The sequence below is a fragment of the Callorhinus ursinus genome, unplaced genomic scaffold (assembly GCF_003265705.2).
Source record: "Callorhinus ursinus isolate GAN/ISIS: 27379988/994484 unplaced genomic scaffold, GSC_fseal_2.0 scaffold22, whole genome shotgun sequence".
NCBI classification, from domain to species: domain Eukaryota; kingdom Metazoa; phylum Chordata; class Mammalia; order Carnivora; family Otariidae; genus Callorhinus; species Callorhinus ursinus.
In genome coordinates, this window is record NW_027397084.1 from 5,034,994 (window position 1) to 5,058,879 (window position 23,886).

At 40.7% G+C, this 23,886-nt stretch overlaps 1 protein-coding gene across 3 annotated transcripts in view; it reads right to left on the reverse strand.

Moving 5' to 3' along the window:
* The window catches only part of RCAN2 (regulator of calcineurin 2), a 413,249-nt gene that overhangs the window by 261,764 nt on the left and 127,599 nt on the right, over nucleotides 1-23,886 (reverse strand). Inside the window, exon 1 of one of the 3 annotated variants that reach the window (XM_073905044.1) lies at nucleotides 5,070-5,202. The exons of 1 other annotated variant lie outside the window; for it this stretch is intronic. The gene's annotated coding sequence lies outside the window, so the exon portion shown is untranslated. Of the gene's footprint in view, nucleotides 1-4,976; nucleotides 5,203-23,886 lie in introns of those variants that run through there. One more of the 3 variants, XM_025890722.2, reaches the window with a different exon arrangement.

Below are 23,886 nucleotides of genomic sequence, written 5' to 3' on the forward strand. Positions count from 1 at the left end.
TCTAGTTCAGATAATTGACAGCTCATACTTTCACCTTTGGGGAAGGAGGTAGAAACAACTTCCTGCTATCAAATTCATCTCCATCTTCTCTAAAGGCAGGCCTAACAGTCTCGGGAATGAAGGTGAGATGAGTAGAAGGTTAGCACCAGAAATAAAGAAATTACCTTTGAAAACAAAATTGCCTACGGAGCATTTTCGTTTGATGTTGAAAGTCAAAATTCCCCATCTTTCTCAAACCTACCTTCTCATTAACTTCCCTTTTCCCTCAGTTTTATTGAGATATAACTAATATATAATATTATATTTATTTTAGGTGTATATCATAATGATTTGGTGTTTGTATATATTGCAAAGTGACTGCCACAATAAGTTTAGTAAACATCCATCACCTCACATAGTTACACATTTTTTTCCTTATGATGACAACTTTTTTAAGATCTACTCTCTAGGCAACTTTCAAATATACAGTACAGGATTATTAACTATAATCACCATGCTATACATTACATCCCCAGGGCTTATTTATCTTATAACCGGAAGTTTGTACCTTTTGACCCCCTTCTCCCATTTTGTCCACTTGCCATCCCCCACTCTCTGGCAACCACAAATCTCTTCCCTGTATCTATGAGCTTGGTTCCTTCAAATTCCACATATAAATGAGATCATGCAATACTTATCTTTCTCTGTCTGACTTATTCATTTAGCATAATGCCCTCAAGGTCCATCCATGTTGTTGCAAATGACAGGATTTTCTTCTTCTTATGGCTGATTAATATTCTATTCTATTCTATTCCATATATATCCATTCATTCATCTGTGGACACTGGGGTTGCTTCCACGTCTTGGCGATTGTAAATAATGCTGCAGTGAACATGCGGTGCAGATATTTTCTCAAGACAGTGATTTTGTTTCCTCCTGATAAATTTCCATAAGTGGGGTTGCTGGATCATGTAATAGTTCTACTTTTAATTCATTTAGGAACTTCCATGCTGTTCTCCATAATGGCCACACCAATTTATAGTCCCACCAACAGTGCACAGGGATTCCCTTTTTCCCACATCCCTGCTAACAGTTACCTCTTGTTTTTTTGTTTTGTTTTGTTTTGTTTTGGTAATAGTCATTCTAATAAGTGTCAGGTGATATTTCATTGTGGTTTTGATTTCCACTTCCCTGATGGTTAGTGATGTTGAGCAATTCTCTACGTACTTATTGGCCATGTGCCTGTGTTCTTTGAAAAAAAAAATATGTGTATTCAGATCCTCTGTCCATTTTTTAATTGGATTGTTTAGGGGTTTTTCTGCTATTGAATTATATGGGTTCTTTATATACTTTGGATATTAACCCTTTTCAGATAAATGATTTACAAATAGTTTATCCTACTCCATGGGTTGCCTTTTCATTTTGTTAATGGTTTTCTTTGTTTTGAAGAAGTTTTAGTTTGATGTAGTCCCATTTATTTTTGCTTTTGTTTTCACTGCTTTTGTTGACAAATCCAAGAAATCATTGCCAAGATCAATGTAAAGGACATTACCCCCTATGTTTTCTTATAGAAATTTCATGGCTTCAAATCTTACATTCAAGACTTTCATCCGTTTTGAATTAATTTTTGTGTATGGTATAAGACAGTGGTCCAGTTTTATTCTTTTGCATATGGCTGTCCAGTATTCCCAACACCATTATTGAAGAAACTATCCTTTCCTCATTGTATATTCTTGGCTCCTTCATCATAAAATAATTGACCATATATTTGTGGGTTTATTTTGGAGATGTCTATTCTGTTCCCCTGATTTATGTATGTGTTTTTATGCCATGTTGTTTTGGTTACCATAATTTTGTAACATAGTTTAAAATCAGAAAGCGTGATGCCTCCTGCTTGTTCTTCTTTCTTGAGATTGCTTTGACTATTTGGGGTCTTTGTGGTTCCATACAAATTTTAGGATTGTTTGTTCTATTTCTGTGAAAAAGCCATTGGCATTTTGATAGGGATTGCACTGAATCTGTAGATTGCCTTGAGTAGTATGGACATTCTAACAGTAAGAATTCTTCCAACCCATGAGCATGGAATACTTCTCCATTTATTTGTGTCTTCTTCAATTTCTTTCATCAATGTCATAGTTTTCAGTGTACAAGTCTTTCATCTCCTTGAGCAAATTTATTCCTAGGTATTTTTTCTTGTTGATTTAACTATAAATGGGATTGTTTCTTTACTTTCCCTTTCTGATAGTTCATTATTAGTGTATGGAAATGAAACTTATTTTTGTATATTGATTTTATATTCTGCAACTTTACTGAATTTGTTTATTAGTTCTAACAGTTTTTTAGTGGAGTCTTTACAGTTATATATATATATATATATATATATCTCATCTGCAAATAGAGACAGTTTTACTTCTTCCTTGCTTATTTGCTGCCTTTCAATTTATTTATTTTTCTGGCCTAATTGCTCTGTATTTAAGACTTCCAGAACTATGTGGCAAGAGTGAGCATCCCTGTTTTGTTCCTGATCTTAGAGGAAACTATTTCAGTTAAAATTCCCCATCTTTCTCAAACCTAATCTTTCTCACTTAATTCCTAACTCAGTTAAAAACCTGACCATCCATCTAGACATCAACTCCTTACACACACTTACCCACTTGGTGACCTAGCGCCTCTGATTTTCCCTCTGAAATGGCTCTCTGAGGATCTCTCTTCTCTTTCTCTATTCTACCTGGTTCAGGCACAACTAATTTTATCTACTTATTTATTTTTGCTTGGATCACTCCAGTAGTCTAAAATCTCAGCTCCTTCCCCTTTTGCAACACCACCTACTTACCACCTCCAAAGTCACTTGTGCAAAATACAAATTAGATAAAATCATTTCTCTCATAAAGGCTGTATAATTTCTCCTCTTCAGCAGGGTATATTCACAACCCAGGCTCACTGAAACACCCCCCCCCCCCAACTCTCCTGCCACCCCCTCACTTCAGAGCACCCAGATGTTCTTTCAACACAAACTTTCCTTCCATGTGGAACACCTACCTAGCCCCTTCTCTAGAAAATTGCAACTGCCTACTGGAATGTAGTCCAAACATGAACTTCTCTGCAAGCTCTTTCAGATTCCCTCCACCCTTCTTCTCTGGGCTTCCAATGAACTTGCTCCTATCTCCACTAACCATTCACCACAGTGATCACTATCACTTATTTTCTTATCTTTCTTTTCTGCTAGATTGATTCCTGAAAGGCATGGGCCTCATTCTTTTATCCACTGCCACAGGACCTACATAACACACAATACATGCGTAACAAAGAATTGCTGAATAAACCAAGTGGATGGTACCCAAAGTAAAAGGAATAAAAAAAAAACGAGACCTCAGTGACTATCAAAGCTGATCTCAATTAAAGCTCATTTCTGTAATATATATAACAAACGATTATGTAAATACTTTTCAGAAGAGTGTGATAAGAACTTGTAAATGGCAAATCTCTCAAGTTCCCACTTAGGCTTCTTAAATGTTCATCAATGGAGAGAGAGCACCACATCCTCCCAGATTTAGTTGGGTTCTGCAGGACCTGCACACACCAGACATTCTGAAAGCTCCTGCAATCCTGTAGCTTTATCTGAGGACACTTTTCCCCTCACAAAATTCTTTGGACTGGACTTGGGTAGTAGGTGCTCAATAAATGCTGATTTGATTTGCAGTGGATTTGAAAGCAAAGTGCAACTCACATTGTAGACTAATTCAATGCAATGACTGATTATACTTAAGATAATAGCTCTAAGGCTAAAGAAAATCAATGGCTAGACTGAGAAGCAGCCAAATGCTCACTCCCCTGCCTTGTTCCACAGTCAGTGCTGACCTGCTTCTTGATCCTTTCCAGCTTCTGAAATTTTCTGACTTGACTGTTTCCCCAGAATGGAGGGGGGCCAGTTAGCAAGTGTTGCCCTGTACTTGTGATATATTTGCCCTGTGTTTTGATGTTGATGTAATATGTGAGAAAGTTGAGTGGCATTTTTTAAAAATGTCCTTTTTCTAAAGCATACCCTCTGTGTGACAGGTTAAGCGGGATTCTAGCTGAAGTAAGGAAGAAGTATGGACTGGAACGTTGTAGCATTTTTTTCACCTTCATTTGTGGGACTGTATGTTAAAGGGAGCCCAGAAACTTTTGTTTTTACTAAAAAAAAAAAAAAAAAACCTCAGGTAGGGAACTCTAAATTAGATGTCCATTGAACACTTGAAATATGCACTCTGCTATAATTCATTCTGGGATAAGAAAAAAACAGTACCTTGGAGAATAAATCATTAACTAAAAGTCAAACTGAGACACCCTGGAAACCAGTGAGGCCAGGCGGCCGGGATTTGCCAGTTCCCTCTGGTGACTTCTAGAGCGAAGCATCCCACAGGCAGACAAACTCGGCACATTGCACTCCCTTCTATTTCACTTTTCAAACTTGAAGTTATTTTTAGATGACCCATGCCCGCTAATCCCAGGCAGGACAATTCCCAGCCCGCTGTGCCTCAAAGTACCTTCCTCGTCCCCGGCACTTCTTTGTAAGCACTGGGAAAGGAGTTTCTCCGTTTTCTTCCTTTTTTCTCAGAGTGTAGTCCACCTGCCCTTTCCCTCTCTCCAAACCTCAGTCCCGGGGGCCACAGGCGTCATCCTCGCTTGTTCTACTTACGCACCTGCTGCTACTGGAAAGGCGAACCTTTGAGGCACTAGGAATGGGGCAGGGGCTCTCTGAGACCCGCGCCCTCTAGAGGGGGGGTCAAGGCAGACCTCTGTCCCCCATCCCCACCCCCCCCAGGCCGCCGCGGGGGCTGACAGCTGGAGCAGACCACCCTCCGCCCCTCCGCCGCTGCCTCCCCCCTGCCCGGCCCCGGAACCACGCCGCGCTCGCCCGCCCCCTGCCGCGTCCTCCGGCACGGCCGGGGCGCAGCGCGCAGCCCCGACAGGACTGGGCGCAGGGGCAAGCGGGCCAGCGCGGTTACATAACCGACCTGCTGGGCGTCCGCGATGCGCCGGCAGAGGCTGAGGCGGCGGCTCGGGCGTCCGCGGGGCCGGCTACTGCGGGCGCGGCGCTGCCGGCTCACCTGCCCGCCGGTGCGAGCGCGTGGGGGCGGGCGCGTTGCCCGCGGGCCTGGGCGTGGGGCCGTGCGCGGCGCGCCCCGCCTCCCGGTCTCGAGGTCCTTGTGTCCCTCGCTCTCGGCCTCCCGCCCGCTCCTCCCCGCAAACCTCGGCCGCCGTCAGCCGGGACAAAGCGGCTCCGGGGAGGGGCCGAGCCGGCGGCTCTCGCAGGAGCCCGCGGAGATGGGCGCGCCCCCAGCTCCGACTCATCGGGCCAACCTCCAATCAGACCCCAGCAAACCGAAAGCCCCTGTGTGGCCTCCTCTCCTCCCCTCCCCGCCTGACCCGGCGCCCTTCCCGAGCCCGCACCCGCTCCGCTCCCCGGGCTCCCACCCTGCCCTCAGCCTCCCCCCGCCACACCCCGCTTTCCCCTCGGGGTGCCCAGGAAGCGGAGAAGCCCCTCTGGACCCCTAGCGCAGATGCCAGTCCTCAGGAGTCCCGGCCCCAGCGGGAGGGGCTCCCCGGAGTTACCGCCGGGTTGGGGGGCCTCCTGGGGTGTCGGAGTGGGCAGGGATTGTGAAGCTAGGGATGACTGGGCAGCGACAGTCCAGAAGAAACTGCCGGAGAAGCAAACTGTGGGTGGGGAGTTATGGAAGAGAGACTTTCCTTACACGCAGACTGAGCCCCCGACTCTGGTCGAGGAAAGGTCGGGAAGCGCCTGGACGGCCCTTGGGGCGTCTGCGGGGGGGGTGGGTACGGCGCCCTCTGGCTGGAGACCTGCGTCCGCCCCCGCCCTCCCCCGGCCCTCCCCCCGCCCCACGCGCTGAAGGTGCCCTGCGCGGGCTCCATGGCTTTGCCAGGATTCGCAGCCACCAGACCTGGGGACAGAGGGCTTCAAGGACTCCTATTGTGTGAGAGCCGGTGACAAGTGGGAGGCTGCTATCGTACAGTAAACGGTTGAATGTGAAGCAGATTCTAGGCTAGATCTGTTTGCTCAACAAACTTACCGTCTGCTTTACAAAATAAAGCAATTCAGAGCCGGAGGAAGCCTGTGGCTCATGGGTGACAAGGGCTGATGGCAGGAGAAAGTCAATACTGTACAACACCAGAATAGGGAAAGTGGGGAAAGTTGAAGAAAGAAGGGCTGGGTGGGGGTAGGAGTGCGGACCAACTCGAAGAAGGAATAAATAATATTTAAATCAGTTCTGTGTTCTGTTATCTTTCTCATTGCTATATAAATAGGCCTCTTTCTTTTTGCTTTTTATGTCTTTCTGTTTCCTGATAACAATATTAAAATTGCACTGAAGCCGTGGATAAGCTTCACAATTATTCTTCCCTCACCCACACACCACCTTGTGTTTTCCAAGGTTGATGTAAAATTTCATCTTAAACAAAACCAAGAAACAACAAAAACAGGTAAACCTTAGCTCTTCACTCTGATTAATCTGCACTAATATAAATAAAGACAGAATTTCAGAGTTGAAAATGGCCTTAGACTCCTACTCTTCCAAACTTCTGGATGCATAAATTCATAAATATTCACTGATTTAGATGAATTACAATTTTGAATAGAATTCTCTGGTGCCTGGGGTGCCTGGGTGGCTCAGTCAGTTAAGCAAAGGACTCTTGGATTTCCTCTCAGGTCATGATCTCAGGCTCCTGGGATGGAGCCCTGTGTGGGCTTCAAGCTCAGCTGGGAGTCTGCTTCTCTCCCACTCTCTCAGCCCCACCCCAGCCCCCCTTCATGCTCTCTCTCTCCCTCTCTAAAATGGATGAATGAATCTTTAAAAGAAGAAGAAGAAGAAGAAAAAAGAATCATCTGAAAAGGCATTCATATACTGAGCCCAATCTTACCTTCCTGGGATTTTCACTCACTGGGTCTATTCACTTTTTGAAGCCATGGAGACAGAGTCCAACTCCTTTTCCAACTGACTGTGTTTCAAATATGTAAAGATAGTCAACATGTCTCACTCACTCCAAGACCCTCCTGTAAAACATCCTTAATCCTTTAGACAAAATCTCACTTGCAGTAAGTAATTCCTAGAATCATCACCAACCTGAAGACTTTGATCTTAATAGCATCTATTTTGTAAATATATATTTACTAAGAAAATTTTCTGGTGATGAAAGTAATATGTTTATTGCAGAAACTCTGAAAAACGTAAGATTCAATGTGAAGATTAATACATGTAACATTCAATTTATCTTAGCTATTATAAAAAATGAACATGGTCATTTTCCTCCCACTGAGATACAGTATTCTTTTTGTTTGTTTCAAATTTTAATTTAAATTCTAGTTAGTTAACATATTGGTTTCAGGAGTAGAATTGAGTGGTTCATCACTTACATACAATACTCAGTGCTCATCACAAGAGCCCTCCTTAATATGCATCAGCCATCTAGCCCCTCCCCCACCCACCGCCCTCCGTCAACCCCCAGTTTGTTCTCTATCCTTAAGAGTCTTTCGTGGTTTGTTTCCCTATCTCTCTCTTTTTTCCCCCTCCCATATGTTCATCTGTTCTGTTTCTTAAATTCCACATATAAGTGAAATCATATGGTATTTGTCTTTCTTCGACTGACTTATTTCACGTAGCATAATACACTCTAGCTCCATCCATATCGTTGCAAATGGCAAGATTTCATTCTTTCTGATGGCTGAGTAATAGTCTATCGAATACATACACCATATCTTCTTTATCCATTCATCAGTTGATGGACATTTAGGCTCTTTCCATAGTTTGACTATTGTTGAAATGCTACTATAGATATCCGGGTGCATGTACCCCTTTGAAGTTGTATTTCTGTATCCTTTGGATAAATACCTAGTAGTGCAATTGCTAGGTCATAGGGTAGTTCTATTTTTAACTTTCTGAGGCACCTCCCTACTGTTTTCCAGAGTGGCTGCACCCGTTTACATTCCCACCAACAGTGCAAGAGGGTATTCTTATTTTTTGATAGACTTTATTTTTTAAAGTTTAAGGTTCATCACAAATTGAGTGGAAGTTATGGATATATCCCATATACTCCCTGCACCCACAAAGTCATAGCCTCCCTCATTATCAATATTCTCCACCAAATTGGTACATTTCTTACAATTGATGAACTTCCTTTGACACATCAGTTTCAACCATGTAGTTGATACTATAATTTACATTAGGGTTCACTTTTGGTGTTGTACATTCTTTGAGTTTTAGCAAGTGTATGACATATCCCCCATCATAGTCATATGCAGGAGAGTTTCACTGCTCTCAAAATCCTCTGTGTTCCTCCTTGCCTCCCTACTAACCTCTGAGAACCACTGATGTTTTAACTGTCTCTATAAGTTTTGCCTTTTCCAGAATGTCATAGAGTAGAACTTATACAGTGTGTAGCCTTTTCAGATTGACTTCTTTCTTTTTTTAAAGAAAAAAGATATAATATGCATTTATGTGTTTTCATGGTTTGAGAACACATTTCTTTTTAGTGCTGAGTAATAGCCCATATTCTAGATGTGTCACAGTTTCTTTATCCATTCACCTACTGAAGGGCAGCCTGAGTGCTTCCAATTTTTAGCAATTATGAATAAAGCTGCTATAAACATCTGTGTGCAGGGTTTTACACAAACATAAATTTTCAGCCTATTTGGGTAATCACTAAGGAGTGCAGTTGCTGGATCATACTGTAAAACTATGCTATGTAAGAAAACATGGAACTGTTCTCCAAAGTGGCTGCACCAGTTTGCATCACCACCAGAAATGAGTGAAATTATCCTGTTGCTCCACATCTTCACCAGCATTTGTCATGGTCGGTGTTTTAGAATTTCACCATTGTTATAGGTGTGTAACGGAATCTTACCATTGTTTTAATTTACAGTTCCCTAATGATGTTGAACATTTTTCATATGCTTATTTGCCAACTCTATATTTCCTTTGCTGAGATGTCTGTTCAGATTTTTTGCCCATTTCTTAATTGGGTTGTTCACTTTCTTGTTGTTCTTATTGTTTCTTGTTGTTATTGTTTTAAAAATTCTCTTATAGTTTGAATAACAGTTATTTATCAGATATGTATTTTGTAAATAATTTCTCCAACTCTGTGACTGGATTTCTCACACTCTTAACAGTGTCTTTTACAGAAAAAATGTTTTTAATTTTATTGAGTTCCAGCTCATCAGTGATTTATTTCATGGATTGTGCCCTTAGTGTTTTATCTAAAAAGTCTTCATAATGCCCAAAGTCATCTGGATTTTGTCCAATTTTGTCTCCTAGGAGTTTTATATTTTGTGGCATTTTATATTTAGGTATATAATACATTTTGAGTTAATTTATATGAAGGATGTAAGGTCTATGTCTGTGTGTATAACATATTTTTTTCATATGTGGATGTCCAGTTGTTCCAGCACTATTTCTTGAAAAGACTATCTTTTCTCCATTGTATTGCTTTTTCTCCTTTGTCAAACACCAGTTAACTATATTTATGTGGCTCTATTTAGGGACTCTCTATTCTGTCCTATTGATCTATTGATCTATTCTTTCAAGAATATCATACTCTCTTAATCCCTGTAGATTTATAGTGCGTCTTGAAGTCTGGTTGAATCAGTCCTCTGATTTTGTTCTTCTTTAATATTGTGTTAGCTATTCCAGATCTTTTGCCTCTCCATATAAACTTTTGAATCAGTTTGTCAATACCTACAAAATAATTTGCCAGAATTTTGATTGAGAGTACATTGAATCTGTAGGTCAAGTTGGGAAGAACTGACATCTTGACCACATTGAGTCTTCTTATCCATGAACATGGGCTATCTCTCCATTTGTCTAGTTTTTCTTGGATTTCTTTTATCAGAGTTCTGTAGCTTTACCCATATATGTCATATATATATATATATGTATATATATATATATATATATATAGTAAAATTTATACCTAAATATTTCACTGGAGGATACTGATGTAAGTGGTATTGTGTTTTTAATTTCACATTCCATTCATTCATTGTTGGTATATGGTCTAGAGACTTTACATGGGAGGAAACAAAAGAACACACAAATTCCCTCAAAGAAATAAAGTCAAGATGATGGACTCTGATTCTAATAGCTCAAGGAATCTCTGGTGTCAATGTCCTCCAGTCAAAGACCACCATAAACACACCTATTGTTAAATAAGCTGAATTTATGCTCACTGTAATAAAGAAGAATGTACTCCATGGAGATAATGTGGCATGGCATTAAGAGAACATTAGACTTACCATAGGATTTGACTTGTCTTAAGTGATTTTGGAGAGGGTTTGAGGAAGCAATGCTTTGCTCTACATTGGATGCTCTTAGAAAGGAGGAATACTAATTTGCTTGCATAAATATTAAAAAATCTTATCTATAAGGCAGGAGAAATGAAGTAAAGTCTACAGCTATACTTGGCAAAGGAAAGACTCTTCGTATTAGCCAGGATAGTGGAATGTTTGATCATTTTTTTCTAGTTTGGATACATTTTTGTTTCTGTTTATATGTGGTTGCAGAAGCTCTTGCTGTTGTCTTGATGCCTCATGGTCCTAGGATATTTTGAGAAACTGTTTGTATTCAAGAGGAGAACACCAAGGCCAAGCTGATCATGCCTGACAGATCATAGCTGTTCAGGCCACTTTTCTCTTTCTCACTAGTGACATATCATCACTGTGACAGATAAACTCTCTCTCACCTTGGCAATCTCATGTAACTTACCAGTCCATCAATAATCCCTAATAATAATCAATAATACCTACTACCTAATGTCCACCACGCTTTCTACAAGTAAAAAATAAACAAAAGTAATATGTGTGCTTTCACAGGGATTTTGAAAGAGAAATGAATAAGTGTAAGTCTCCCAAGACAACTAGAGAAAAACAAAAGATTGGGCTGTGTGATGGGCAATGAAAGAAAAAAAAAGTTCTGTGATAGGAACAGTGCAGGAAGATGCTATAGAGAGGACAGGACTTGGGTTAGTCTTCAAAATGAATTGACTTTGGAGAAGAAAATAAGGCAGTGGACCTTTCAAGAGCCACACTAACCCTGTAGAGGATGATCTGTGGCCTTGTTAACTTTACTATAACATGGGAGAGACAGCGGGGCCAGGGCAGCAGCCAGGACAAGATTCACCTTTAGGGCTGGACAAGCATGGAGATGGAGAATAAATGGAGGCAGAGGGAGAGGAAATTCGTCTAACACTGGGCCAAACCAAGTCGAAAGGACTCACTGTGATCCTCAAATAACACCATAAAAGACAAAAATAACTGTCTAAGCACATTGTTGTCATTAAGAAGTCTCCCACAGAAACACTGGCTCATCTTGACAAACAAAAAGCTTGGAGAAAGGACAAGAGAGAGACTCCATTACCAAGATCCTAAGATGGGAAATGGTCCTTGGATACCAAGAGGCTCAGGAGGCTCTAAGGATAGCTTGATTGTATCATTGAGACTGGAGCTCCTTATAACATCCCTCTCGCCTAAAGTTTGGATCAATTCTAGAGCCCAGCATGGAGCTGAATTGCAACAAGGATATAAGAAGTGAAGGACTGAAAATACTGGGGCCCAGGGCAGGTCTGAAGTTTTCATCTCAATTCTGCTATTTACTAGCTGGATGTCTTTGAATAAATAAATTACTGCTCTAAACCTCAGTTTTCTCGTCTGTGAAGTCAGGATCATGGTAACCATACTATACATTGTTGTGAAAATTATACTAAAATGTTTATAAAGCATTTGACCCAATGTCTGGCCTCAGTAAAACTTAGCCATCATAACCATCATCATTACCATCACCATATCATCATCATCATCACTATCATCTGTTTCATTATTGGCTGCATCACCATCATCAAAAAGAGGAGAATGCTCTAAGGTAAAGGTCCTCAAATTATGGCCTCCAGGCCAAACCAGCCCCAACATGCTTTTGTGAATGAAGTTCTATTGGAACACAGCCACACTCATTCATTTATGTATTGTCTATGGCTGTTTCTCCTACAACGGTGGTTGAGTAGTTGTGATAGAGACTTCAAGACTGGCAAAGCTGAAAATACTTGCTATCTCTTCCTCTACAAAAAAAAAAAAAAAAAAAAAAAGCCGACTTCTACTCTATAGCAAGAAAAGAAATCAAATGACTGTGGCTGTGTTGGCAGCTGTAAGGACTTTCATGTGAAAAAAGCACAGAGGTAGTACAGAAAGTAGTAAGAAAAAGTTGAACAGGTAAGTTGAAGCACACATTTGTTTTAAATAGTCTTAAAAATTAAGAATTAAAATTGTATGCCATATTCCAGTCATCTCAGATCAATGGAACTAATTCTTTCTCTAGGACCAGGTATGTAATTTGGCGGACCCAGCACAAAATGAAAATACAGGGCCCTTTGATCAAAAGGGATTAAGAATTTCAAGCTAATGACAGCAGAGCGTTAAAGCAAGCACAGAGCCTCTCTGCACAGCCCTGTGGCTCTCACGTGGGCATGCATACATACACGCGCACACCCACATGCATACACCCTACACTCACAAAGACACCTATAACTGAAGAGCAATGTACAGGCAGTCAACTGCAAAGTTAGATGTGGGTTTTCTTTCTTTCTGCCTACCAGAGTATTTTCTCCTATAAATGATTTCTCTACGCCCACAACCTCCTCCTCCTTCAATTTTGATGCAGCAATAAGAGCAGTTTCCCTCTGTCTGACTCCTTCTTCATTTTTGCATGACACATCGGTATCACCGCTCAGATTTCTCTTTTCCCATTCATTACAGCATGCTATGCCCCGAAATAATCTAGTCTGCTTTCACAGTGGCTTCAGGTTCACCATGCCAGGATAAAAGCCACTATTGCCCAGGTTGGATCTTACTTGGCTTTGGAGCATGTGGAGTATATAAAGTTATACAGTTAAAGTGTTGGTAGAATGACATGCACAAGAACAGCCACAGGGCAGCCAGGCTGATCTGAGCTTCCTTCACAGAAACAAGAATGTGCAAGGGGCTGGCTGCGATATGGGAATTGTCTGTTAAACTGAAACTCATGAATGATTTGGTTTTCCCCAAAAGGGAAAGAAAACCCCACAAAAAGAAAAACAAAAAGACAGATAGGTTGTGTTTTGGTTTTAATGCTCCTTTGACAGTCCATGGAGTAGAAAATGTATATATAAGTAAGTCTTTCATGGTCCATAGTGTGGAAAATATTCATACATAGATGGACACAAGAAGCTTTCTCCTGTTATTGTACTTTTTTTAAATCTGCAAAGAACAGCAAATGCTTTGGGGACCAGGAGTATGAGTTTGCAGATGTCAATAGGCTGATTCCAGGTGTGATAACAGATCCCCAAGTCCCGTAGTGAGGTAAGTCCTCCCGCAGGGGTATGGATGACTGACCGACCTCAAGGACACCTGTGACTCATTAGTGTGGGTTGATTTTCCAAAGAAGGAGAACCCATAGGGCATCCCTGTTTGCCAGGCATTAGTCAGATTCCTCTAGGATTTGACAAGGTGACAGATTACTCTGATAAATTAATTTGTGCTAAGGTGGTAATGGCTGATAATAGGGTCTCTGGTTACTCTCAGATAACATCTATACTTAAATGGGGCCAGGTTCTTCAGAGTCTGATGGCCACATTCCATCCTGTCTTTTCGCCAGCCTGTTTCTCCCTGTTCCTGGAGCATGCCCTCTGCTTTCAGTTTCCCAGGCTATGCACTGGCCATTCCCTCTGCCTGGGTGCCTTTGCTGGGCAAGCTCAAAATTTTCCATCAATGATCAACTGAAAATAATAGCAACAAATGTTATGTGCTACATTTTAAGACGGTGATTCTCAAAGAGTTGTCCCAGGACCCGTGGCATTGGCATCACTGGACAAATAGTGAGAAATGCAAATTCTCAGGCCCACCCCAGATCTATTGACTCAGAAACTTGGGGCAAAATCCAGAAACCTGTGTTTGACAAGATTTCCAAGGGATTCTGACACACGCTAAAACTCGAAACAAGTATTCTAAGCATTTGTCCTACATCGGCTCATTTGATTTTCACAACAACCCTCTGAGGGAGGTACTAAGATTGCCCCCATTTTACAGATGAGGAAACCGAGGCACAGAAAGTTTAAGCGACTTGACAGAGGTCATAAGCTGGTAAGTGATAAAGCTGGGCTTTGAATCCAGGCAATCTGGCTCAAGAACGTGGTTGTTCTATTTCTCAACTATGTCACCCTTTGGATCAATGCTTCTGCAAAGCCTCTTATGATTTCAATCCCAAATCTCACCAGACAACATCAATAGTACTCACATCACTTTCTTCTCTTGTGATACTCATGATTTTCTTGTCATTCTATCCCTAGTACCAATATGTATATTGCAATGAGCAAATTTGGTATTTGATGAAGGAATGAATAATTGAATGAATTGATCAGTGACTCAATAAATGTCTTGACTCAGAAGTAACTTGACCAGTGTTTTCCAGAGAGCTTTAAAAAAAAAAAATACTTTTCTGAATCTCGTCCTTCACCTACTTGTCAGTCTCCAGAAGTGGAGCCTGGAAATCTGAAGTATAAAAATCAAACCCACACAAAGAACCTGGGTTGAAGAAAAAGTTTTTCCAACAAATTGACTCTGTACCTATAGACCCCCTGCCTTAACTGGCACTGACAATTTCAGATAGTTTGGTGAGACCAAGTTGAGGGCATGAATGGGGAAAGGGGGGCTCTTTGTACCCTTATATCCTATCCTATGGGGAGTTGCTAACCCTGTAGCCAACCCTTCCTGGAAGAAAGCCTAGACATGCTTCAGATTTTAAGCCTATTGTATAATATTCCTTGAATAAGTTCATGTAAGATACACCTGCATTTGGCACACTGAGCTGTACATGGTAAAGTTGTTCTTACCCCCAGAACAGGCAGTCCTCAACATATATATATATAAATGGGTCAGATTCCAAAAATGTATTTGTAAGTTGAGTTGTTTGGAACTCAGAAAACACTTTCCCACAGAAGTAATATTAGAAAAAGTGTTCCATTCCTCTGCCAAAATACAAAACCTGATTTAGAACACTCGGTCTGAAATAGCAGTTCAGATGGGCTACACGGACATCCATGGGAAACGTGGCTGGGCCCCAAGCAACTAGGAACTGGGGATTATGGGAACACGGTGACTTCTGGGTGAGACTGGGCTGTGGCAGTATCAGAGACATGCCTTGGTCCTCCTCCCTCCCTCAACACACACACACACACACACACACACACACACACACACACACATTTGGTGGCTACTAGTCACCTGATAGAAAAAGTTATCACTCCAGGAAGACTACCTGGGATTCAATGAAACCCTACTCCCTCCACTCGTGTGGTCAGGAGCTGCCCCAGACCTTAGCTCAGAGCTCTTCAGATCAGCAGTGCTTGTACTAACCTCTGATATCCTCTTACCTGCGTTTTGGAAACATACAACCTGCAGTTTCAACTTCAAGGCAACTGTAACCACCTCCCCTATCACACCTAGAATAATAGTTTGGGGAGGAATATGGAATAAGCACTAAAAATAAAAGTGCTGCTGAAAAGTAGAAAAGAGAATCAAATTTCTAGCTTTTCCTTGGCCTATAATGAAGTAGCTGTGTGACATGAAGCTAAGTTCCCTGGGCCTCCCTTTCCTCATTTGTAAAATGTTGGGAAGGGGGAGTGGTTTATACAATCTGTAAGTTCTTTCTAGATCTAATATTCCAGAATTCAATAAAAATAGTTTCCTCTACTTCCTTGTGAAAAGATTTGCCAGTCTGCCAACTGTTCTCCTACATTTCGCTACTTGCCAGCAAAATATTGAAACCTTATCTCATCTCAGGCCCAAAGATGCACCAAAAGGAACAAAGACTGAGAAGTTACAGTTTCATTTCACCCTTTTTTTTAAATTTTATTATGTTATGTTAGTCACCATACAAGACATCATTAGTTTTTGATGTAGTGATCCACGATCCATTGTTTTCATATAACACCCAGTGTTCCATGCAGTACGTGCCCTCCTTTAACACCCATCACCAGGCTAACCCATCCCCCCACCCCCCTCCCCTCTAAAACCCGGTTTGTTTCTCAGAGTCCATAGTCTCCCATGGTTCGTCTCCCCCTCCGATTTCCCTCCCATCATTTTTCCCTTCCTTCTCCTAGTGTCCTCCATGCTTTTCCTCATGTTCCACAAATAAGTGAAACCATATAATTGACTTTCTCTGCTTGACTTATTTCACTTAGCATCATCTCCTCCAGTCCCAACCATGTTGATGTAAAAGTTGGGTATTCGTCCTTTCTGATGGCTGAGTAATAGTCCATTGTATATATGGACCACATCTTCTTTATCCATTCATCTGTCGAAGGGCATCTCGGCTCCTTCCACAGTTTGGCTATTGCACTCTTATTAAATTAATTTTATTTCATTTAATTCTCACTTGCCCACAGCCAAATAAATAGCTCTTTGGGTTTAAGCCTTGTACTCAGTGAGACATTTCTCAACACACAGCAAATTAAGGATCAAAGTGGTAAAGTAATAATTAATTTATCAGAATTTTCACATACAAGGTATAAAGAGGAAAGGAATTTAAAAATTCAAGGGAATTTGAAGTTATTTCAGAAAAAAAAACCTTTAAAAGGAACCAATACACTTAATTTTAACATGTGTCACCAGAGACTGGAATTTAACTCAGAACAAAATCTATTGTTTCTTTGATAGAGTACCCCTCTGCCAAAGGTAATACTACCTAGAGGAAAAGAAGTGAGAAAATGTGGTTATCATCACCCAGTTTGGGTTTGGGTTTGGTGACATCTGATAGAATCTGAGCTCAGGATTTCCATGTCAGCTATAAGGATACCATGCCCCTATGATAGGCTAAGGATATACCTAAAGTTGGCATTAGGAACCTCAAGAAAATCCGATTCGTTTCCACTGCCATATATCTTTAATGAGATTCAGTTCTCTGACCAGGTTAAGAACAGAAACTTCTGCTTTCTCTCCCTAAAAACAAACACACACACAACAACAACAACAAAACAAACAAAACAAATGCAAAAATTATCCCAAATAATGCACAATAAAAATTCCCCAACCCCCACCATCTTTCTAGCCAGCTGTCTAAGAATCCTGGGGAATTGTTGGGGGTTGGGAGAACAAGTGATTCTGGTTCTAGAACCTCTGGAATCTCAGGTCTCAGGCCTAGGGTTTGAATCTAAATCATTAATACTTTATAGGCCTTCTACTGTGTGTCAGACACTATGTTGAGTGTTTTATATGCATTATTTAACTCAACCCTTAAGACAACCTAGTGAAATATGTGTTATTTCCACTTTGCTTCATAAGCACTTATATTCCAGTTCACAGAAGAAAAAAAATTGAACAAGGATAAGCAAATGGCCCAGAAAAAAGACAGGACTGCATGTACTGTCAATACCAGCCATTCACCTAGCCCAGGACTCTATGAGCCTGAGATCTGACTCTTCGCTCCACCATGCCCTACAACTTCGAGGAAGTTATTCAATTTCCTTACATATAAAATGGGAAGAGTATAGTGCACACCTGCCAGGCTCGCTATAGGTTTCCACTGAGAACCTATACACAGTGGCCTTACCTCTCAGAGTGTGGTCCCTGGACCAGAGCATCATCATCACCTGGGAGTTGGTTAGAAATGCAGAGTGTCAGGGCTCACCCCAGGTTGTATATTTTAACCAGGTCCTCCAATGACTTGTGTACACACTGAATTTGAGAAGCCCTGCTCTCAGGCACACACAGGGTAGCAGTTCTTCCCAGCCTTCTGATGGTGTATGCCTTGAAGATTCCTTAGCGCTCACATCTCAGGAGAAAGGCAGAACTTATGGTGTCCACAATGTGTCAGGCTCCTGGGTCCCCATCTGCCTTTGCTATTCTGCTCTCATTAGCTGAGAATGTCCTTTGTCTGGTAATCCACCTGGTGAAAACCATTCTTCAAGATGCAACTCAATATTGTGGAGACTCTTTCTATCTGCCCTCCTTCTATTCCAAGAGAGAATTCACCACTTCCACTTCTCTTTCCCCACTAAAGATCAGATCGATGCTGCTGGAACTTCTTTGACGGCAAGCCATGATAAGAAACATATTTTATAAACACACCTGAACATACGCACGCACATGCACACACACACACACACACACACACACACACACACACACACACCGTATATTGCTGAAATGAAAGGTTTGTGAAAGAATACCTTTATTTACTCTGTGCAATGGACTTAGATATTTTCAACATTGATCTGTTCTATTTCATGTGTTGGCATGCTATAAGGGTCATAACTGACAATTTGTAAAAGCTGTGCAGAGCTATTTCTTTCAGAGGGACTGTGCTACTCAGTGATTTAGTCTCACGTCTACCACCTCTTCTAGAGAAAGAGGATGTGGCCCCACGTCTGACACATGTAGGGACTCAATCATGTTTGTTGAAAGAATAATGAACGGATACATGAATCTGTTACGATCTGCTTTGGTAGCTGGCTGCGAGTCCACCCCTTAACTCCTTGGTCCCACTGCCATCATTAAAAGAAAAAAATATATATAAAGCCTTGTTTATCAACCACCAACCACAACTATAAACCTACACAGTGAATTTCTATGCTCCCAATAGGAATTTTTGAATGAAAAGCGATTTTACGGACTCTTGTGTTGAATAAGAAGAAGAAAAAGAAAACTTGGAAGTTTAAAGAACAGTCATTTGGTTTTGCATTTTTTGGATTTTTTTCCATTTCTGATGTTTTATTAGTCTCCCCATTGTAAATTAAATGGAGCTGGAGTCACTGTAACGAAGACACATTTAGAACACTCTGTGTCTGACAGATGCCAGCCTGCCATTTGAGCCTCTCTGTGGTATTCTGCCAGTTCACCTCCATTCTTTCTTTCAACACCTCTGCCCTTCCAGCACGATAGCCCTTGGGCAGAGGTTTATGATGGGAAAAAGTGATGACCAACCACATTCATTTATCATTTATATCTCAGGCTTGGCCGCGAGACTCTGGTGCATAAGACAGGAAGGGAATTTCAGACTCGGTGTCAGGACCTTCAGTTCTGTTTTTGAAAGTCACAGAGTCCCGGCATGCTGCTGCCCTTCCTTCATTCACAAGAGGTGGATGGAAAAATCAAAGACCTGGAAAACAAGTCTGGAAGGAATAGCAAGTTTTTCAGTCTTACTTCTTACCACAACACAATAGTAAAACAAGCCTGCTTAATCATTCTTTCACATCTTTGCAGCTTATTCTCAAATATCACATTTATATCTAACTTGAGAGTCTGTCTTTTTAGTCATGGCTCTTAGTAGCTAAGTGACCTGATGCCCCCTGCCTTAGTTTCCTATCCATAAAATGGAGTTAATAATGGCACGTACCTCACAGACCTTTTGTAAGGAAAAAAGGAAATTGTATACTCTTAGAACTGTACCCAGAATGCACCTAGTAAAAGCTTAGTGAATGCTGGGTATTTTTTTTAAGATTTATTTATTTATTTTTATTTATTTATTTATTTTTTGCTGGCTATTTTTAAGATTACTATTACACGCAGAAACTCTATGTACTTATATTGCTCCTTTCCTATCACATTTAGACATTTGAAGTAATAAAAGATGTTCAAAATAAAATGCCACTCGTACTAAGTGCAATGTGATATCCTAGATTGAATCCTGGAACAGAAAAAGACACTACTGGAAAAACTAGTGACATCTGAATAAAGTTGACAGCTTAGTTAATTTGGTATCAAAGATAATACAGCTTATGTAAAATGCTAATACCAGGAGAATTGAGGGAAGAGTGTTCAGGAACTCTCTGTACCATCTTTGCAACATTTTAGTAAGTCTGAAATTATTCCAAAATAAAAAAATTATTTTTTTAAATACCACACATAGTTCTTGGGAATGCAGTAAATACAAAGTTGTGCTAGGCGCCATGAAAGATCAAGAGATAAGGAAAACGTGACTTTGTCTTCAAAGAACTTACAGTCTAATTTTGAGACTAAGACAGCAATGAGTTTACTATAAATTGGCTGGAATGTAGTAAATATCTTAATAGAAGTGGAAGCAAACTCTTGTCAGCCCGATATTAAGGACCAGCTTCATAAAGACCCTTGTTGTCCATGATCAAATCCACTGGCTGGTTAATTCGCACAACTTTACAATTCCTGCCTCCTTGAATGGTGACTCTGTTTGGTCAGTATTTCACTGGTAGGATTCCCTCCATGCTGGAGATGCTTTCTGATTCCTGACTAATGCAGCTGTAAACTTTATTAGTTTATTGTTTTTTTATAGGTTGTGGAGTGAAGAAGGAAGAGCACACACCTTATAATCAAAGAAAACTGAGATCAAAGCCAGGTCTCACCTCCTTGGGCAAGTTAATTGACCTCATTTTCCATTGTAAAATGGGGGGGAGGAATAGTGAACTTGCTGTCAATCAAATGATCAAACGAGATAATATCATAATGACTCCTGGCCTATAATAGGTAGGTCTTATTATTGTTGTTATTGTTGGAAATTATCCACAAGGCATGGGCCCTGGCAACAATACTCAAGTACTTATTCAATTGTCAGGTACTCATTTCACTTTCCTAAGACCTCACTTTGGAGAGTCCAGAACTATTTTGTCAAATGGAAAGGGTGACAGACCAATGCGAGAAGCTGCATGGATTAAGGGTTAATCACATGAGTGTCTGAGCCAATCAGCCTATTATCAGCTTGCTACCTGTGTACCTTTGGGAGACCAACTCAACTTCGCAACACCTGATTCTCTATCCGTAAAGTGTGGATAATAGCACCTACCTCACAAAGACATGTTATGAAGAAATCACATATGTCAAATCTCTAGAACAGTGCTTGGTACAGAGCCAACTTGGCACATAGCTATTACTATTAATTGTCATTATTCAATAAGCATTTCTTCCTTTTCTTAGAAGTTCAGCACCCCATTTTACTCAGATATGGGGATGCAAAATACTCGGGGAAGAAGTGCTCTCTACTCTAGCCCCAGGGGATGAACCACGATTGGTATAAGCCAATCATAATAATTCCTTTCCCTCTTTAGGTATGAGAATGTGGCTGAAGTCTGGCCAGGCAACCTAAGGGGAAATCTGCTGGTAGCTTGTAGGAAGTTTTTTGTTTTTTGTTTTTTGCCTCCTATGTTGAATGCTGTCGTGAGGGGATGTGATGGTGGCCCTGGTATGGCCATGACGAGATCCAGGAGGACCATAGACAGGCTGTCTCAGGCCCCAGACATAAGCAAACTTCTGGGCCATCTGGGCATCTTGATAAGTAAGATAATAAGTGTCCCAATTGTTTAAGCCATTTTTAGCCAGGTTTTCTTTTACTTGCAGCCCAAAGCAACCTAACTTGGAGGTCACAGAGAGTGAGAGACAGGCATCATTATTCCTGATATTATGGACAAGGAAACTAAGTTTCAGAGAGATTAAAATAACTTTCTCTAGGGTTATACAGTTAGTAAAGAGCAGGGAGTGAGAATGGAATGAATAAAGTATATTTTTATCTCTTTCCATGAACTTTCTCTTGGTCCATTAATTTACTCAAAAAATATTTGTTAGGTCTACAAGATACCTTCTTAGATCCTGTGGCGTTTTCTGGCTTCAGGGCTTGGGTGGAGCTTCCAGTGGGCAGAGCAGGGTGAGCTTGTGTGCAGAGACTGCCACTGCCATATATGTATTCCTAGGCCTTCATAAAATGTTCCTGCAAAAGTCTGCCACTGGACAACTGAAGGACAAGTCTCTAATAAAATAAGATATTTCCAAAAGGTATGAATTCAAAATTTTGTTTCCTACATATTTGAAAAATTACAGAATCCACGAGCTATTTAATAACTAATTGTTACCACTAATACCAGTCTGATGAGATACTTGATTTGATGCCAACAATTCTTGGGAACATAAAAAGATAGTATCAGATAGTAAAGAAAAGAATCACCCAGTGCGAGCTCTTTTCTTCCTTTCTCAGTTTGGATTGCTTCCCTGTATCTCTATATTTCAGAATAACTTGAATCCTTCAGCCTTCTTGTAGCTTTTGCTTCATTCATTCATTCTTTTATTAATCACACATTCAATGAATATTTTAAAGTAGCTACAAGTTCCTAATCAAGTGGGAGGAGAATAGTTAATGTAAGCATCCACTTACAACTTATGATGATGATTAAAACCAAGTATAAAACCAAGTATAGATAAAGGAGATTAAGAGTACACTTATCTTGATGAGCACTGAGAAATGTATAGAATTCTTGAATCATTATGTTGTACACCTGAAACCAATATAACACTGAATGTTAATTACACTTGGGTTAAAATAAAGTATAATGGTATCACAAGTTATGGTTTCCTGAGATGCTCTCTGTATGTTATTTACCCTCTAACTGTTTTTCAGGGTACACATGATTATTTCCAACATCATGCCTAAGGACACCAAGTTTCAGAGATATCAAAGCAATTTTCCACAGCGTTAGACACCTAGTCAAGTACAGATCTGGGTTTGAGCCTGGGTCATTCAGACTTTAAGTGATGAAACTTTCCATGGCATGAAAGTGGTGGGTACAGCAAAAAGAGGGTGGTTTTTGGACCAAATCTTGCTGGAAATATTGAAATTGGAGTGAGAGTTATGAAAGGGAATGAAGCTCAGGAGGGATATAACCCAGTACAGGCTCTGAGGAAGGGAGGAGAAAGACATGTGGATGACAGGATTGAAAGGCATCCAAGAGGAGAAGAGCGATGTTGGGAAGGAAGCCCATGAGGATGGTTGGCCAAGGCCAAGATAGCTAGAGTTAACTGAGGTGATCACAAGTTGTTGTCAGTTATGTAAAGAAGATGAGGTTGAGAGAAGGAAGCAAGCAAGGTGGAAGGATAGGCACCAGAGAAACCACCCAACTAGTAGCTCAAAGACCCAAGAGAGTCCAAAGACATGAATACTTCAATGAAAATAAATTGGTTTCCAATATTTAATAAGCAGATTTCTCATAAAATTCTGCATTTACAGTGTCTCCTGAGGAAAAGAAAATCATAATATCAGGTTCTGGGTTTTTGGAGCCATCACCTCTAGAGAGTAATAGGTGACCCAAGCTGAGTAATAGCTGCCATCTTTAGCCAACAATAGGCACACCCACGCCCTACTGTTTCACTCCCAGCCTGTTTCACAAATTTACAATATTGGCCTGAACCCTTTTGGCATTTTACTTTGTTACCTTGATAATCACCAAAGTATTAGCTGCAAATATCTCTGGATAGTGGGATGGTTACTGATTTTTTTAAAAGTCAGCAAATTACCTAACTGTATTTTCTAAATTCCCTTTAATTATTGTGTATTGCTTTTATAATAAAAGAAAATGTAAACTTTTTTTTTAAACTATCAATACCACAAATACTGAAGGAGGAGCTGTGGCTTGGCAGGAGTCCCTGTGAAAAGATCCAAGGGTTTTATTGAAGTCAGGCTCAATGTGAGCCAAGTTCATGACACAGCAGCAAGAAAACAAAACAAAACAAAACCCTAACAGATTATTGGAAGCTGTGGCCTCATGGTACTCTGCATGGGTCAGGCCTCATTGGGAGTATAAGTCACATTTTATTGGAGAAATGATAAACTAGAAAGTGTTTGCTGCTGGGAAACCAAGATAGAAGGAGTCTATAAGTCAAATCATGTGATGAGTGGTTAGGAGAAAATAGACATTTTTAACTTGAGTTTCTGTAGAAAAATCAAAAAGACAAGAGATTGCTATCTTCAGGATTTGAAAAGATGAAATGTGGTCAAGACAATGTTAGCTTATTCACCGTCAACGTCAAAGGCAGGGAAAGCACCAGAGAAAATGATAGAAATGGGATTCCACTTTACCATAAAACAGGGATTTTTAAACACA